General features: G+C 43.2%; 1 pseudogene; it reads right to left on the bottom strand.

Annotated features, from left to right (window-relative positions):
• Positions 1 to 1,058: 1,058 nt before the first annotated feature.
• LOC122686813 lies at positions 1,059 to 3,369 on the bottom strand (annotated as a pseudogene).
• Between the last annotated feature and the right edge of the window lie 2,068 nt (positions 3,370 to 5,437).

Here is a 5,437-nt window from a genome sequence, read left to right as displayed (position 1 = left end):
TACAATACTGTAGTGGTATTTGCCATAAATTGACATGAATCAGCCATAGGTGTACACTTGTTCCCCATCCTGAACACCCCCTCACTTCCCTCCCCATCCCATCCCACTGGGTCGTCCCAGTGCTCTGGCCCTGAGGACCTTGTCTCATGCATCAAACCTGGACTGGCAATCTATTTCACATATGGTAATATACATGTTTCAATGCTATTCTCTCAGATCTTCCCACCCTTGCCTTCTCCCATAGAGTCCATAAGTCTGTTCTTTAAATCTGTGTCTCTTTTGCTGTCTAGCATATAGGGTCATGGTTACCATCTTTCTAAATTCCATATATATGCATTAATATACTGTATTGGTGTTTTTCTTTCTGACTTACTTCACTCTGTATAATATAGGCTTCAGTTTCATCCACCTCATTAGAACTGATTCAAATGCATTCTTTTTAATAGCTGAGTAATATTCCATTGCGTATATGTACCACAACTTTCTTATCCTTTCATCTGCCGATGGACATCTATGTTGCTTCCATTTCCTAGCTATTATAAACAGTACGGCAATGAACATTGGGATACACGTGTCTCTTTCAACTCTTGTTTCCTTGGTGTATATGCCCAGCAGTGGGATTGCTGGGTCATATGACAGTTCTGTTTCCAGTTTTTTAAGGAACCTCCACACTGTTCTCCATAGTGTCTGTACTAGTTTGCATTTCCACCAACAGTGTAAGAAGGTTCCCTTTTCTCCGCAACCTCTCCAGCATTTGTTGTTTGTAGACTTTTTGATAGCAGCCATTCTGACCAGCGTGAGATGGTACCTCATTATGGTTTTGATTTGCATTTCTCTGCTAATGAGTGATGTTGAGCATCTTTTCATGTGTTTGTTAGCCATCTGTATGTCTTCTTTGGAGAAATGTCTGTTTAGTTCTTTGGCCCATTTTTTATTTTATTTTATTTTTTCAGGAACTGGTATTTATTATCAAAGTCATATTTGATGTCAACAAGATGCCACAGCTACAAAAAAAATTGCGCACATTGCAATCTCAATGCAAACAAATGGAATCCCAGTCATTAAAAAAGTAATTCAAATTACCCCAAAAAGCAACTGAATTTTTTAAACATCTTTATACATCCAGCCAACAAATTAAAATGGTTAACAAGAAAAACTACTAATTCAGAAGTCTGATATCGATGTTTTAAAAAGGCAACTGCTTAAGCATTTCTATCGATTCGAACATCAATCTCTCGGCCACTCAGCTTCATCCCATTCATCATCCGGCAGGCTCTCTCAGCCACCTCCAGCGACTCAAACTTAACCACACCACACCCCTTGGACTTCCCATTCTCCATCTTGATGTCGGCATACAGCACGTGGCTGCATTTGTTGAACTTGTCTTTTAGCATCTTCCATGTAAAATCAAATGGGAGATTTCTCACAAATATCTGGCAGGCCTTCCTGGCCTCCCCAGGGGCATGGCCTCCAGTTCCACCAAAGGAACCCGTGAAACTTCCTCCAAAGTTGCCATGCTCCATCTCGATGGCACGGTCAGAGCTGGCACCACCACTACCACCCATGGCTAGGCCCATGCAGTCAATGCCAGCACCCAGGGCTGGGCCCATGGCAGGACCCATGCGCTCCAAGCCCATATGCTTGAGACTGTTGGGGCCCATACGCTCCAGGCCCATGCGCTCCAGGTTGTTGGCACCCATGCACTCCAGACTGGTGACCATGTGATCCATCATGGGGCCCATGCCTGTGGGCACCATGTGCTCCATGCCCAGGCCCATGCACTCGATAGCAGGGCCCATGTGCTCCACACCAGAGCCCATGCGCTCAATGGTCTGGCCCACACGGTTAATGGGTGCAGCCATTCACTTGAGGCCAAAGCCCATGCCAGCACCCATGCGCTCCAGAGCCAATGTGCTCCATGGTCTGGCCCATGCGCTCAATGCTGGAGGCCATGTGGTCAAGGCCCAGGAGGCCATGCGCTCAATGCCAGAGCCCATGCGCTGAACGGAGCCCATGCAGTCCATGACCAGGCCCATGCACTCAATCTCCGAGCCCACACGATCCATGCCGTGGCCCAGGCCTGCGCCCATGCATTCCATGCTGCCCCCCCACCCCCCCCACCCTCCGCCCAATGTGGTCAATGCCAGGGCCCATCCTCTCAATTCTGGGGACACTGCCTCTGCCTCCACCTCATCCCTGCTTTGCAATGATCTCTCTTCTCTTCAGGGCATTACTTAGGATTTTGTTTATTCTGCCCATGTTCATCCCAGATCCAAATCGACCCATGTTTTCCATACCACCACCAAAAGGTCCCTCCATGCCTCCCATTTTATTTATTCCAAATCCTATGCCTTCCATTCCCATTCCTGCAGGTCCCAGGTTGCCCATTCCAATGCCTTTATTCAAATGGTTGGCATCAATAGGCTGCCCTCCTGGTCCTAACCCTGTGCCAATTCCACCAAGTCCATGGGGAAGTTGTTGTGGACGCTCAGGAAAGAAAAAATCTCCTTTTGGTAAGGCCCTCTCATCCATTTTCACGTGCATTGGTCTGTCAAACAGCAGCTGGCCGTTAAACATAGATATAGCTTGCACGGTTTCAGTGGACTGTTCAAAAGTAACAGTGCCTATTCCGTGACTTTTTCCGTCTTTATCCTCAAGAATGTCTGCTCAGACCACCACACCAGCCATACTAAAAACTTCCTTCAGTTTCTTCCAGCCAAATTTATAATCCAGATTTGCTATAAATACTGTGCTTCCAAGTCCTCCAGCCTGTAATGCATGGATAATCTCATTTGGGATGTTAGGATTATTTAGGATACTGGGTGGGATATTAATCATTCCTGGTCACCTGGTCCCATACCCATCCCAGCAGTCATAGCCATCACCTTTTGCATTGCTCTCCTGGCATGTTCACCATCAGGATCTTCTTTGACTTTCAGTGGTCTTCCACTCAGACTATGCTTGTTTAGAACTTCAGCAGCTTTTTTCATGCTCTCTTCCATCTTGAATTCAACAACAGCACATCTCCTTGACTTTCCTTCAGCGTCCATTAAGAGCTCCACGTATGTTACCTCACCAACTTTTTCTTTAACCAGGTCTTTAACTGACTGCCTTTTCACATCAAAAGGTATGTTTGTAATGAAGGCTCTGTATCTTTTAGGTGGATTGGTGTGTGGCTCAAAGCGATTGCCTCCTCTTTTTATGTTTTTCTCTTTCCTCTTCTCATTCTGAGCAGGTCGTTCTCCTTCACCTTTCAGGCCTGGAGCTCTGTTGTCACTTGGCACGCCAGGCGCGCCGCTCTGCTCCTCCATTTTTGGGCTCTGTCGCTGCCACCTCGGCCGCTGCTTCGACCCCTGCCGCCATTTTCTCCGCATCTGGGCTTTGTGTGAGCAAGAGAGCTGCACGGCGCTGCACCTGCTTGGCTCATTTTTAAAGTGGGTTGTTAATTTTTCTGGAATTGAGCTGCATGAGCTGCTTGTATATTTTTGAGATTAATTCTTTGTCAGTTGCTTCATTTGCTACTGTTTTCTCCCATTCTGAAGGCTGTCTTTTCACCTTGCTTATAGTTTCCTTTGTTGTGCAAAAGCTTTTAAGTTTCATTAGGTCCCATTTGTTTATTTTTGCTTTTATTTCCATTACTCTGGGAGGTGGGTCATAGAAGATCCTGCTGTGATTTATGTCAGAGAGTGTTTTGCCTATGTTTTCCTCTAGGAGTTTTATAGTTTCTGGTCTTATGTTTAGATCTTTAATCCATTTTGAGTTTAGTTTTGTGTATGGTGTTAGAAAGTGTTCTAGTTTCATTCTTTTACAAGTGGCTGACCAGTTTTCCCAGCACCACTTGTTAAAGAGATTGTCTTTTCTCCACTGTATATTCTTGCCTCCATTGTCAAAAATAAGGTGTGCATATGTGCGTGGATTTATCTCTGGGTTTTCTATTTTGTTCCATTGATCTATATTTCTGTCTTTGTGCCAATACCATACTGTCTTGATGACTGTAGCTTTGTAGTATAGCCTGACATCAGGCAGGTTGATTCTTCCAGTTCCATTCTTCTTTCTCAAGTTTGCTTTGGCTATTTGAGGTTTTTTTGTATTTCCATACAAATTGTGAAATTATTCATTCTAGTTCTCTGAAAAATACCATTGGTAGCTTGATAGGGATTGCATTGAATGTATAGATTGCTTTGGGTAATACACTCATTTTTCACTATATTGATTCTTCCAATCCATGAACATGGTATATTTTCCATCTATTTGTGTCATCTTTGATTTCTTTCATCAGTGTTTTATAGTTTTCTATATATAGGTCTTTTGTTTCTTTAGGTAGATTTATTCTGAAGTATTTTATTTTTGTTGTTGTTGCAATGGTGAATGGAATTGTTTCCTTAATTTTTCTTTCTATTTTCTCATTGCTAGTGTATAGATATAAGTGCAGTTAGTGTATAGATATATATAATTTTATATCATTTATATAAAATTAACACATAGAAATCCCTTGGATTCCTATACACTAACAATGAGAAAACAGAAAGAGAAATTAAGGCAGTGTGATCTTGAACAAGCATCTTACTCTCTTGAACCTCAAGTGTTGGTTAAGACAAGAGTAGTTCCTCCCCATCTATCTTATACAGTTATGGTCCTGAGGACTTAACGGTAAGATAATAGGTGTCTTGGGGAAACACTCTATGGAATGTAAGCGGTTCGATAATTTGTTATTCAGTAGATTCTGGAGTTGTTCTTTTCTTTGCTTATCATTTAAGTTCATCTTTCTCAGCATTAAACCATTCAGATTGCTCTAGAATAATATTCCCCCAGACTATTCTCATAGGTGGTTAGAACTAACTCTTCAAGGCTCATGTGCATGTGCATGCTCAGTTGCTGAGTTGTGTCTGACTCTTTCTGACCCCAAGGACTGTAGCCTGCCAGGCTCCTCTGCCCATGGGATTCTCCAGGCAAGAATACTGGAGTGGGTTGCCATTTCCTTCTCCAGGGGATCTCCCTGACCCAGGGATTGAATCTGCATCTCCTGTGTCTTCTGCATTGGCAGGTGGATTCTTTACCACTGTGCCAAGTGGGAAGCCCCTTTAAGGCTCATAAAGAGATGTAAAAAATCAAGAACTCTGAGTGACTATCAAAGGACTCTGCAAATTTCACACAAACATTTCTATGTAAGGGAATTCCCTCATCATCCAGTGATTAATTAAGACTCAGCACTTTCATTGCTCTGGGCCTGGGTTCAATCTCTAGTCAGGGAACTAAGATCCTGCATGACATAGCCAAGAAATTTTTTCTACACAATATATTTTATGACTACACACTCAGATCCTAGGCTCCATGAACACCTGTAGTCTTGGATATAAATGAACTACATGGGACATAGACAGTATGTAGTAGTAGACAGGAACACATATAAAGGAGATATATGGTCCCAAGTCCTGTT

The sequence above is a fragment of the Cervus elaphus genome, chromosome 30, assembly GCF_910594005.1.
Source record: "Cervus elaphus chromosome 30, mCerEla1.1, whole genome shotgun sequence".
NCBI lineage: Eukaryota > Metazoa > Chordata > Mammalia > Artiodactyla > Cervidae > Cervus > Cervus elaphus.
Note: the sequence above shows the minus strand (reverse complement) of the source record. Positions and strands in the feature narration are given on the sequence as shown.